General features: G+C 41.6%; 1 long non-coding RNA gene across 1 annotated transcript in view; it reads right to left on the reverse strand.

Moving 5' to 3' along the window:
* LOC148108790 (uncharacterized) overlaps window positions 1-14,088 on the reverse strand; it is a 129,110-nt gene that overhangs the window by 60,109 nt on the left and 54,913 nt on the right. Inside the window, exon 4 of the long non-coding RNA XR_015726971.1 lies at window positions 11,186-11,325. This is a non-coding gene — a long non-coding RNA (uncharacterized LOC148108790). The remainder of the gene's footprint in view (window positions 1-11,185; window positions 11,326-14,088) is intronic.

Consider the following 14,088-nt stretch of genomic DNA (forward strand, 5'->3'; position numbering starts at 1 on the left):
TATAGCTCTGGAATTTGCAAAGCACAGGAATAAGCCAGAGAACTCGGTCTTTATGAGTGATAAGTTCCCAGAAAGTGTTACACTCCCCACCCCCACCCCAGCACAGGAACACTGAACTCCCTACACCCACCCAGCGCAAAGAATCTGAAACAAAAAGATACAAGGAAGTAACAGGAAGAGGGAGAAACAGGCATGAAGGCACAGTCCCTCAGGTGGACCCCATTTGCACAGTGCAAAATAACAAAGTAGCTAAGTCAGCATGTGATTGTCTCCTATGTGAATGTGTGTGTCTGCATTTGCTGCTCCTATGCTCAAGGGATAGTGTTGCCTTCTGCATCAATTATCTGTCGCTATATAATAAGCCATCCCACCTATTTATGAGCTCACAGATCTATGCATAATTCAGATGGGTTCAGGTGAGTGGTTCCCTTTCCTGTCTCTCCTGCAGTCATGCAAATACAATCAGTTGGAGGGTCAGCTGGGAGCTGATCCAAGATGGCATAACTCCCCTTTCTGGTGGTTTGTACTAGCTATTAACTAAGCTACATGTCTCAGCATGCAATATAGTGGAGGGAAGGTTTCCAGCAGACAGGGAAGGCAAGTCCCCTGCACAAGCACTCTTTAAGCCTCAGCGAGTGTCACATTTGCTAAAGTCACATTAGCCAAAGCAGATTGCTTGGCCAAACCCAGATTCAAGCAGTAAAGACCAAGTTTCTGCTTCATGATGGAAGAGCAAACTCACAGTCCACAAACCATGCACACAGGGATGGGAGAGTTTGTGGCCATTTTTCACAATGTATCACACAATCCTAATTTTGAATTCAGAGAGGATGAACTTGAGATTGGAGTATATCGTGTACTTGTGATTTGTTAAGCTATGAGGCATTAGACGAAGGAAAATGGTATTTGGAGTGAGTCTAAAAAACTTGGGATCAAAGCTTAGCTTCATTGCTTACTTACTTTGTGACGCTGGACATACTATTTAATCTCTCTGAGTCCGTTTCCTCATCTATAAAATGGAGAACATATTATCTGTTGCACAGAGGGCAATGCCTAGACAGCACCTGGCTATAGGCCTTTGAGAGATTTACTTTCTGCACTCAGGTATCTGGGCCTGTGTGAATGAATGTGTTTCATGGCCCGCAATTATAATTCAGTGAGAATCCATGGGGCTTTGGCTTTCCTAGCACTGAAGTTTAGTGTCTGGCAAATAACAACACAATAATTCCCAGAATATAGCTTCTCACATCAAAACCACATGCCACATGGAATTGTTTGGACTGTGAGGCCTGAAGGTTTGGGGGCCCTCCAGAGCTCAGTCTCTCCAAAAGCCTATGACTCACACAGTCCCAGGAAGGAGGGGAAAGGGGTGACCAGACAAGGGGGCATTAACCCAATCCACCCTAACTTTCTTCATTATCCAATCTTACAAGTTGGGTGGCCAAGAAACCATGACCCACATGGAAGGATTTTGGCAAAAGGAGGGCCTTGATTTTGTATAGATTCTGTGGAAGGACTTGAGCAGACATTCCACTCAGGAACCAGTCAGAAGAAGGGGCAATGGTGTGAAAGCCTTAGTACAGGGGCACTGGGAGGGCTTAAGATTGTCGAAGGTGAATTTGCCAGAAAACTGGAAGTCACAAAGCATCAGCATTTGAGAAGGCAGGCTTCAGGCCCTGTTCTTATGGATATGCAGCTGTGGCTTTCCCAAGAACTGGACTTGGGCAGGGTCTGCTGTAGCCTGTAGTACCCAGTGTTATGAATCCCAAGACTATTCTATGGCCAGAGTGTCAATGCACTTGCTGACAGGAGGCACACTCATAATTAAAGTGCTTTGGAGACATTTATGTAATGCTCTGACTCGTTCTTGGAGGCAACACCAGGGCCTTGAAATGACATGTTTGCAATAGGGGTAGGGTGCTTATTACATCAATAACCAAGATCTAGGGGGGATATCAGGTGCAGCAGTTTCTCAGTAAGTCCACCAGAGATGCTCTCTATAATGTTCTCAAAATGTTGGATATTTGCAAAGAAAAAAATCTGTAGCCCAAATTGTTAAAATCAGTAGCTCCCATTGTTAAATTAGCCCAAATTGTTAAACTAGGTTTCCCAGTTTTAGCCCTAAACATTCTGCATCGCAGGAAATCCCTCAGTCGCAGGCAAATCAGGATAGCTGGTCACCCAAAAGTTGGGATATCTCATGGTCACCAACATGGTCATCCATCCAAGGTCAGATTTCATCTTGGACATCCAACGAGTTGCTATAAGGGTCTCCTGCAGGGATAAATTAACCAATAAAATAAAGAGTAACTTCAGAGGCACCTGGATGGCTCAGCTGGTTAAGCGTCTGCCTTCAGCTCAGGTCATGATCTCAGGGTCCTGGGATTGAGCCCCACATCGGGCTCTGTGCTCAGCAGGGATCCTGCTTCTCCCTCCCCTCTGCCTGCCAGTCCCCCTGCTTGTGCTGTCTCTCTGTCCAATAAACAAATAAAATCTCTTTAAAAATAAATAAATAAAATAAATAAAGGGTAACATCTACTCTGTCCAGATTAGTCCTTACAGGTATATCAGTCAGGGATCTTCAGAGAAACAGAACCAATAAGATGTGTGTAGCTAGATAGGTAGGTAGATAGATAGAAAGATAGATAGATAGATGATAGATAGATAGATAGATAGATAGATAGATAGATAGATAGAGATTTATTTTATGGAATTGGCTCACGTGAGTGTGGAGAGTGGCAAGTCCAAAATCTGCAAGATAGGCCGGCAGTCTGGAGACCTGGGAAAGAGTGATGTTGCAATCTTGAGTCTGAAAGCCACTGAGAGGCAGAATTCCTTCTTATTTGGGGGACCTCAGTCTGTTTTCTTTTAAGGCCTTCAGCTGATTACATGAGGCCTACCCACATTATGGAAGTTAGTCTGCATTATTCAAAATCTACTGATTTAAATGTTAATCTCATCTAAAAAAAGTACCTTCACAGCAATATCCAGACTGTTTGGTGTTTGACCAACCAAGTTGACACATAAAGTTCACCCCCACACCTAATCAGATACCAGTCAAGTCAAGATACAGTCTCATACCTGGTAGTGACTTGGATTCTGGTAGGAAATCCTAGGAAGAATATTCCCCAAGAACTAGAGGATCTTCTTAAAGGATTTGCTAACACCCATGTGCACACCACCTGCTCTGGCGGGGAAACTGGAGGATTCTGACAGGGCTTCCTCGAGACTGGGAGAATACCAAGACTGGGACTCGAGTCTCAGCCAGAACCATTCTCCTTTTGCTTGATGGTGTTTTGAAGCCACAGAAACACTGGAATGAGAGCTCTGATATCTCATCTCCTCCCTAAACTGTGGGAGGAATTGGAAAGCAGCAACCCTGGCCTCTCTAAAAGTTCTGGGTGTGCTGGAGTTCCCTGGCTCTGGCTACAGCTGTGACAAGAAGAGAGGAAAGCAATGTTTGTCAAACAAGCCTACAGAGCTTAGAACATGGCTGGAACATCTTCCTTTTAGTTAGGATATAAAAGTATGACTTGTAGCCACAATTAGAATAGACAATTATAGCACCCTTGATTGTAGACAATTCATGATTTTAAAATATTATATCTGTAATGCTCTACCAACCACAGAATCTCAGCATTGGGAAGACCCTAAAATTCATCTTGTCATTGTGTCCAGCTGTAACATTTATTACAAATAAACTACAATAAGCCAGAGGCAGCACCAATGGCTGATTGGCTCTGATTCTCTCATTGCATATTAAGAACAGCCCAAGTTCAAGGAATTTGAATTCTTCCAAGAATTCCAATTGCTCCTGCCTATCATGGCGTTTATTTTTCTTCAGTCTTCTCTTGTGGTCTTCCTTAACTCTCAGTGATTTTCCTGGGTTCCGATTTATAGCATAGACCCAGAACTTGGGGAGGAAAAAAGCAAAGAATATGAATGCCAAGACTAAAGTCAAGGCAGAGCCAAGAAACAATAGGAAGATAAGGGCAAAAATAAAGTTGGGCGGGGCGAACTAAGGTGGCCCAGACTTTGTAAGGAGACGATAGCCAGGACCTATAACTAAGAGAGAGAAGATCGGAAAAGAAGGGAGAGAGCAGATGAGGCTCAAGGATAAAGGAGATGGGGCAAAGATCAGTTACAAGGGAGAGTGAGGGACCTGATAGAGCAGAGCCTAGGCTGGAAATGAGCTATGCAAAAGAACTAAGTTCTATTTGATGGTGGCAATGGACTCATTGGATGACCTGGGAAGACAAAGAGATTGGCATCTCAACCATGCACAAAAGTAAAGCTAGTTCTATTCTCTCTGCTCACCTCCCCCCCTCACTCTGCCCCAGTTCCTAAAAGCTGCCATGATCTTACCCCCCAGGAGTGGAGCTCATTGTCGTCTTCTTCCTTTCAGACAATAAAGTGAGATTTTGCCCCATTTTGATAAACTTTCCATTTTCTCCTAATAGATATCCCCTGCCTACATGACCCAGGGGACACAATGTCTCCCCATGTTAAGTCTCCTCTACTTAGGAGACTTCTCAGATAAATGAAAACATATACACAGATCTTCCCAAAACATGTTCTGACATTTATTCATATCAGCAAACCAGCCACAGAAATTCTCTAAACCCTCTGAAAAACATGCTTACCTAGCATTTCCCCAGCAGACACAAAATTTACTCATGCTGACATAAACACACACACACATACATACACACATACACACACACGTGCGCACACACACACACACACGTTTTCCTGAACATTGCAAAACTAAGCAGGTGATCGACTTAAGTGGAGACATAATATTTTAGAGATGCTCCCGAGAGCCCACAGGGGAGTCCATGCTGTGTTCGGTGATGGTGTTGACCAGGTTGTATGCTGAATGTACAGTATGTCAAAAGGAAAAATCATTTCCAAGAACAATGATGGAAGTAGCCCAAATATGTGCTTGGAGAAAACCAAGTGAATTTGGGGTTTGGTCCAAGTAAAATATCAAAAGGATGAATCAGAAAAATATATATGTGGGGCTTTGAAAAGTTATTTTTCTTTGTACAGTTAAAATGGCAGAGTTTCAATTTGAGTTTCAAGTGCACGAAAGATGTGTCAAATGATCCAGTTTGTAGCTTGTGACCAGCCTGGAGGGGAAATGATAAAACATTGTTTTGATTATGGATCTAAGATTGTTTCAATAAACACAGCCTGGAGATCACGTTAATATCAAATTTTTTAAGTGTCTTTCTCTTTTTACTGAGCTTTTAAAAAGAGTTTTTGTTTTGTTTTTGACGGGGTCTTTGAAGGTGCCTGTCTTCAGCCTCAAAACCTACCACATCCCTGCTGTTTTCTAATGTCCTTTAGTCCCATCTTTGTACAATTCCTTCGAGATGAGCTGAAGTCTAAAGCTTTTATAATACTAAGCAGTAAATCTCACTGTCAGGGTCAGTCCAAGGCCATGAGACATCATATGACAACCTGCAAAACTGACTCGATGTGCTTTTGACTTTGGGGGGATGTCAGTGAAAGAACATGGGATTAGGAGTAAAAAGTCCTGCTTTTTCGTCCTGGCTCTGCTGTTTCTGAGCTTTGCCTCCTTCCGTTTTTTCATTCAGCAAATATTGTTGAGTATCTAACATGTGCCACACACTGTGGTAGGAACTGGATAGAGAAATAGAAGCAGAATCAAGGAGTTTCTATTTGGGGGGTAAAATATAGTGCGGTGTGGGTAAGCACAACAATGGAGCTACATGCAAGGTAGAAAGATTGCACGAAGAGGAAAGTAAATTGCTCTGTCGGGGAAGAGGAGGATAGGCTTTCACTAGGAGGTGACATATGAATTAAGTTCCAAAAGATGGATGTGTTTAATCAGGTAAATAAGGAACGGGTAGAGGATATTCTTGGTGGAAGAAAGAGCAAGCACAAAAATTCGGACATGGGATAGAATGAGTGTATTTGGAAAGCTATATACATTCTACTATAATTGAAGCATAAAGTGCATGGGATGAACAGGAGGAAAAGACTGTGATAGGAAGTGAGGGCGAAGGATAGGCAGAAGCCAGTGCAATGATCTTAGACTTTTTGATCTAATAACAACAATAGCTAATATTTACAGAGCACTTTGAGATGTCCAACACTATGTAAACACTCTATAACCATCATCTCATTTAAGTTTTACAACAATTCTAGTAAGAAGGTACTATTCTTTCTTTCCACTTAATAGGTGAGGAAACTGGTCCTTGAAGAACTTATGTAACCCGTACAAAATAGACAGTAAAAGGAGAAGTTGGGACTCAAACCCTAGTCTGTCCAACTGCAGAGTCAGTTCCCTAATGTTGCCATCCTTCACATACATAAGCTTATTGGATTTAGCCAATGGAGATCACAATGACTTTTGCCAGGTCCCTTTTGGTAGCATTTAAAAGGGCAGAAACTACCTTTTGGTGGATAGAGAAACAATCTCAAGGAAGAACTTTAAGAAGACCAAGTCCAAGTCTTATGATCTCAATTCCAGTTTTCTCCAGCATAGAGTAGTGAAAAAAAAAGTGGACAAAAGCTTGAGCCAAACATAGGAATTCCAAGAAAGAAGGCTTAGATTCTGGAGTGGATTGACTATACCCCAGGGGAAGAAAGTTTGCCTGGCTGAGAAAAGAAGAGAGTGCTGACTGTGGTATATAAAATGGGAGTGACATAAAATGTTTATACTGTTCATAGATGGAGAATTACATCCAATGAAGCCTACAGAGAAAGACACCATAGGAGACATCCCATTTGAGTGGGGTACTGAAGGGAGAGAAGAAGTCAGGGTAGACAGAAAAGGTAATTCCAGAATGGCCAGTAGTTGAGCAAATCACAGACTCAGGAAAATACAATATATATTTAAAGAACTGAAGCTAGATCATGTTTGCTGGAGCACAGAGTTCAAGTATGAAATTACTGCAAGGCAACACTGGTTGGGACCAGGTTATGGAAGGCTGAGCTAAGGCATCCAGCTTTTATTAAAGACACAGAGGAGTACCACTGAAGATTTCTGTGCAGGGAGTGATGTGACCAGAGAACTGTCCCATAGCAACTCATCCAGATGTCTGCGTCTGGGGGGATAAAGAGCTCTGTCAATGCAGTCAATCCAATAGCCCAGGTGTAGGAGCCAAGGTCTGAGCTCAGTAGTGACAGACAAACAGAAGGAAAGGGACATCCCAAGGATATTGTGAAAGGAGAATCAACAGGACTCTGTAACTGGTGAGATGGAGCCATCAATGAAAATTCAAAGGTTTCAAAGACTTCAAGGATGGCTGTTGCCTTAACAGAAATGCCAAAATCAGATCAAGGACATGTGCATTCTTTTCATTGCCTTTCATAATTGTATAAATAAAAGTATTTGGTGAAGAAAAACCTGAAAACACAGTGAAGGGAAAAGAATTGAAAAGTCCATAATCTCACTGTTAAACATTCCCTTTTGATATACCTTCTAAAATTTTTTCCTTCCCTACACATATATAGTTCTAATATTTCCATCATAAATTGGATCATTCCACTTTATAACTTCCTTTCCCCTTAGTAACATATAGTGAACATCTTTCCACATCAGTAACTGTAGTTCAGCACTGTTGTGCTGATTACAAAGAATTCTACCTTATTGTTCGTTACAATTTACTCTAGCTGCTCCCTGATGCTAAGAATTCTGCATGATTCCAATTTTAGCTATAATTAACATCCTTAATGCTGAATATTGCTTACAAATTTAATTATTTCTCTAGTATAAATTCCAAAAGTATAATTTGAGGTCAAAGGAAATGTAGGATTTTTCTTAGGCTTTTGGATCATATTGTCAAATCATCTTCCAGAAAGAACAAACTGTTTATATTCCCATCAGCTGTATTGGAGAGTGAAGAGAAAAGGGTTTTTACTGTAAAGGAACTATGAGCAGTTTCAGATATGTAGATTTTAAAGTGCCTGTAAGATGCATCAGAGGCAATGGCAAATAAATAGTTGGGAAGGAACTAGATTGTAAAAGAAAAATCCCTCTTCCTATACCTATTCTTTCTTTTCAGCGCCATTTCCTCATAGCTCTTACTCTGAAAGGGATCGGAAATCAGCAACACCCCCGTAGCAGTAAACTCATCTAGCACACAAATTTTGTGGTTTCCAAATACCATTTTTCATTAAAAGGATTCAGAGTTCCTTAAAAGAATGGCTATCTCTAAGGCTCAACAGAAAAAGTAAAAGATGAGCCTGAAATAGCTTTCTGTGTCAGAAAATAAAGGCAGCTTTCAAAAAATGATGGTGATGTCAAAAAAACACAAAAGCCAAGTTGCCAATTTAGTACCAAAATGAATAATGATAATAAATAAAGATAGATTAAAATCTATCAAATAAAATAGGAAGCCATAAATTCATACTGACATCAATTAATGAATACATTGAAAGTTTAATGATTAACAGGATATTCACAGAGTCTCAAAGCAACCTCCCCAAAATGTTCACCAATTACCAAGAAGAGAGAAGTCTGAGAGATAAAAAATTAATTGAGCGATCAAAATTAACATCAACAGTAATGGGACAGATTCTAATCATGTACCTTTCAACACTGCAGTAAAAGAATGCAACGTCACTTCTGAAATGTTCCAGCAAAGATGTGTAATTTAAGTCTAATCACGAGGAAACATTAGTAAACCAAAAGGGAGGGGCATTCTACAAAATAATTGGATTTGTTGTCAAGATCATGAAGCCAGTCAAGGAAAGACTGAGGAACAGCTCTAGGGTGAAGGAGATTAAGAAATATGACTGATTCTGGATTAGATCCTGTTGTTATAAAAGAATTTATTGGGACAATAAGTAAAACTGAAATGGGGTCTGAGAGTTAGAGGTTAACAATGTTGATATCCTGGTTCTGATGATTATATTTTGATTATGAATAAGAGTATCCTATTTTATTTGTAGAAAATACACATTAAAATATTCAGAGCTGATTATGCATCGTGTCAACTTACTCTCATATACTCAAGGGAAAAAAAGGTTCTTTTTAATGTTCTCGCAACTTTTCTGCACGCTTGACAAAGAGAGATGGAGGGAAAGAGTAAAAGAAAAAGGACAGAAACAGGGAGGCAGACCAGGGCTAGGACCACCCATGTGAAGTTGATAGCACTGAAGATTCCGGTATAAGCCATGCTGCTGAGTCCAGAAACTGCCTGAGTCATCCTGCCTAGCCTCTATGCTAATCTTAATTAAGACTAGGATGTATATACTCAGAGCCTAATTCTACAGTGGGGTCTTGGTTCCCCCCGAAGGACCTACTCCCTGACCTCCAGAAATTCCAACCACTGGCAAAAGTGGGTGAGACACCCCAAACCACAAAATTAGCAGCCACCTAACTCTAAGTATCTTAACCATCTGAAAATACAGGCTGCCCCACCCCACTACCATATCTCCCCTTGAATGTCCCTACAGGTCCAGAAGAAGCTTGAGTGTGCAAAGCTTTTGCCCCATCCTTTGCTGAGGTCCCAACAATGTCCCCAGAGAAGCCCCACTTCCCAGGCTGAAATGAAAGAAATGGATGATACCTCTGAAGTAGAACTTAGGGAATGTACATGGAGGAAGAAGAGGATGAACAAGGAGAGTGTTGGGAGGGATGATGGGGCAATAGCATGCTGTGTAAAACAAGGGAGGAATTCCAGAGAGGAATTCCAGAGCGTACAAAGAAAAATCGTTAGACTTGATCCTTGGGAGGTAACTGGTGAGCACTGGGCAGGCATCTTCCATAGAGTCTGGGGCAGAAGTCAACAACGACAGATGTTGGGTGGCAGATGTAAAAGCATTTTTCAAAGGACAGAGGTGAGAGTGTTGCTTAAGACAAAAAAAATCAAAGATTTGAGGGATATAAGGAATCCCCACCATGTTAGGTGGGCTTACCAAAAAAACTAGGGACTGAAAATAAAAGTATGCGAAAGAGTGGTCAGGGGATTTGATCATGGGATAGAATCAAGAGGACAGGTAAAAATTTGGGGTGGGGGAAGGGAACAATAGGTAAAGAGGGGGACGAGAAGGGAGGGGAAGATGGGGGGGGAATAGTGATTGAGGTAAAAATAGTGATTTTGAGGCAGGAAAGAGGTGTTGTGACCAGTAGAGAGAGTGCGAGACGGTACCACAGGCCAACTGACCTCTGAGAATTCAATGTCAGGGTTTCAGCTGGGTGATCAGAATGAATGCTGTGATTAATGACCCCGCTAACCTGGGGGTGGGCCAAGGAAAGGCACTGTGCCTTGTTTACATTTCCACCACCAGCGTCCGCTGCATAGTCTCTGAGGATAACTACCAGAAACGAGGTCACTGAAGAAGAGAAGCCTACAGAGAAAATGAGAATGTAGAGAAAGTGGTCAAAGGAAATACTGTGACCCAGGAGAAAATCTTGGTCCATGTGGCCAAGAAACATGGCCAACGATATTTATACCAGCATTACTTTTAATAGCATAATGGGAGACAACCAATATGCACTGGCAAGGGGACAGTAATAAACTGTGACACAGTCATGTAGTGAAATACCGTTCAGCAGCAAATATAAATTAACTATGGATAAATTGCATCAATTCAGGTGAATTTGAAAAACGTAAAGCCCAAGTACCCCGTGTGATACTATTCAAATAAAGTTCATTCCCACAAAATTGTAAAATATATTCATAAATACGCTTTCAAATAGTAATGAAAAACAAGAGAACAAAAAACATAAAAGTCCTGGGGCGCCTGGGTGGCACAGCGGTTAAGCGTCTGCCTTCGGCTCAGGGCGTGATCCCGGCGTTATGGGATCGAACCCCACATCAGGCTCCTCCGCTATGAGCCTGCTTCTTCCTCTCCCACTCCCCCTGCTTGTGTTCCCTCTCTCACTGGCTGTCTCTATCTCTGTCAAATAAATAAATAAAATCTTTAAAAAACAAAACAAAACATAAAAGTCCTTGCAGGGAGGAACTAACCAACAGGGAGGGTACGTGGGTGCTTCATCATTTCGGCAACATTCTTCTAAGTTGGGCAAACAGACCCAGGAGTATTTACTTGATTATCTTGTATACCTTACATACATTATATTTTATCTTTGTTTGTGTGAAATATTTTATTAAAAAATAAACACAAGCGTTTAAAAGGGGAAGAGTTCCCAAGGACTATGGGATAGGTCTCTCTCACGGATCCTGAAGACCAGGTTACTTACTGCTTGTACACCTTGGCCAGCCAGGGATCTAAAAATTCTGGTATCCAATTCCCAACATGTGAAATGACCTCACAAAATTTCCAGAAGATTGGAAAGCTCTCTTCCAAGTTGCAGGGTTTCGATTGGAATTCAGAGTTCTCCTTGAAGCAAACAGAAAGGTGAACATTGTGAACTTTCAGAGAAAATAGTCTCTTGAGAAAAGAATCAGTCCCTTTGAGCAGTAACCTTAAAGTGACACCAGGAGAGAAGGAAAGCAGCAGCCCCACCTGTCTGAATGTGAGGCTTGAGAAATACCCAGGTTCTAGCTGACGTGCAGATGGAGAAAGGATTCCTGAACAAATCTGGGGACATATATTCGCTCACTCTAGAATCATGGAATGCTTGACCTTGAAGAAAAGGAGCATGCTGTGCTGCTTGGGTTTTGCAAAGACCTCAATCTATTCCAGGGACAATATGGAGATTTGCTTAAATTCTACATGCTTACTTTTCCAAACGAATTCATACAGGACTGAAACTTCTCTCTTTCCCTGATCCATCTCTATCTCCAATGCTGAACTCACTGCAAAAGGTAAGTCAGCCAGGTGCGAAGGAAGATATGGTTAGCACTCTAGAGATCGTGAGGAAACTGACCACAGACAGCCAGAATCAAATCAAGGCTGGGGGTGAAGAGGCAGCTTACAACAAGTTCTTGAGAAGTCATCCCCTAAGCTTCCAGACCCCATACTTCACCTTTGCCCCCACTTCCTTTCATTGCCAAGACCATCAACTCCAGCAGTGAGGGGCTATCTGATAGTATGACACATCTGGAAGCCCCAGGATAGGGCTGAAATTCATTGAAGACACTAGACTACAAATAAATGATTAAACATGAGAGAAAGGTCAGGCTCCAGGAAAGCACTCCTCATAAATCCTCTTGATCCTGATTGCTCCATCTAGAAACAGATTAAGTGTAAAATACTGATTTTGAATGGAGTCCAGCCAAAAGTTACACAATTCGAGGGTTTTCTGGAAGGACTGCGTACTTTGAAAGGAAGTGGGTTAGGAAATGCAGTGCTGGTGAAGGACCCTAGAGGGTCAGGGGAGGCAAATTTCATCAACCAAGTAGAATATTCCAAATCTGCCTGTTAAAGGGTATCCTTTTAGTTACAGAGTGGGTGCTAATTCTGATGGTGTAAATGTAGGTTATTGTGATAGCATAAGTCTGCTGTATGGGTGGAGTTTGGTTTGTTTTTTTTTTTCCAAGACAATGTATTTTGTGAAATAAGAAGGAGAACAATTTAGGGTTGCAAAATACAAAGTAGTTTAAAGTTCGAGGTCCATTGGCATGAAAAATGCTTCTCCATCCCTTCACTTTCAGTCTGGATGTATCTTTAGGTTCAAAATGAGTCTCTTGTAGACAGCATATGGATGGATTGTGTCTTTTTATCCAATCTACAACCCTGTGGTGTTTATTGGAGCATTTAGGCCATTCACATTGAGAGTGGTTATTGAGAGAGATGATTTTAATGATGTCATGTTGCCTGTGAAGTCTTTGTTTCTATAGATTGTAAATTTCTGTTCTGTATCACTCTTGGGGTCTTTTTACTACTTCCCAAGAGTAGTTTAAAGTTGGAAGGCAGAAAGAATTATTCATGACTTTGGCCATTTCACTGAGCCATTCAGTCTGTTTCTCTCCTCTGTGAAATGGGGACAATTAGAGGACCAATGTCAAAGGATATTGTGAGGATTCAATGGGACGATGCATGTAAAGTTCTTAGCATGATGCCTAGAACATATTAATTGGTCCATAAATGTTAGTTATCCATCACCACCAGGTTCATAGTCACCATCATCATTCACTGGGGTCAATAATACAGTCTGTAGTATTCTGGGGGTAAAGAAGATAACACAGGCTATGAAAGGATTTGTTCATTTGATGGAACTCAGTAAGTCTATGGAGAGCTAAAAAGGTTACCTAGAAACCAGTATTAAGAAGAAGGACTCTGGGGGCGCCTGGGTGGCACAGCGGTTGGGCATCTGCCTTTGGCTCAGGGCGTGATCCCGGCGTTGTGGGATCGAGCCCCACATCAGGCTCCTCTGCTAGGAGCCTGCTTCTTCCTCTCCCACTCCCCCTGCTTGTGTTCCCTCTCTCGCTGGCTGTCTCCCTCTGTCACATAAATAAATAAAATCTTTTAAAAAATAAAAATAAAAAAGATTTAAAAAAATAAAAGAAGAAGGACTCTGGGGTCTGAAGAGTGACTTACAGATGAAAGTTGATATCTGTCCTTGGATAGCAGGATAAAATGGACTGACAGATCAGCCTTTGAGTGCTGAGGACAATGTGATGTCACTAAGAGATCATTCATTCTTCCATCCGATAAATATCTATGAGTACCTATTCTATGCTCCAAATACCCAGCTCTGTTCTTGGTCATACCGGTACAGTGCTGAACAAGCAAGCCAAGCCCTATCCTCATGAGCTTACTGAGAAAGAGGCAGGAGTTGAGGGAGGCAGGCAAAGACCGAAAAATGTGCCTGCAACCAGACGTAGACCATGGTTATCATGGGGCATGCGGGCGCCTGTTAAAGCTCTTTGCTCTTTCGGTGAAGTCCTTTGGATGTGAAATCCAAGAGCAGTATGGAAGGAAAAGTCAGGTATGATTTTAGAGCCAGTCAAACTAGGTTTGAGTCTTGATTTAGCCTTGCAGTGTGCCTCGGGTCTCCGAGCAGTTCCCTTGATGTTAGAAAAGCACAGTAATCATTTCCTTCCAGAGTACTGCAAGGGTTAAAAATGACACATCAAACACTTAGCTTTGTGACTAACATACAGTATGTGTTCAATAAAGTAAAACTACTTTTTTACTCATGCAACTTGTCGTTGTTTCCGCATTTATTTCTTTTAGTTTTTAGTAACGTTCCTTTGA

The sequence above is a fragment of the Ursus americanus genome, chromosome 16, assembly GCF_024610735.1.
Source record: "Ursus americanus isolate L20-20 chromosome 16, mUrsAme1.1.p, whole genome shotgun sequence".
In the NCBI taxonomy this organism is placed as follows: Eukaryota; Metazoa; Chordata; class Mammalia; order Carnivora; family Ursidae; genus Ursus; species Ursus americanus.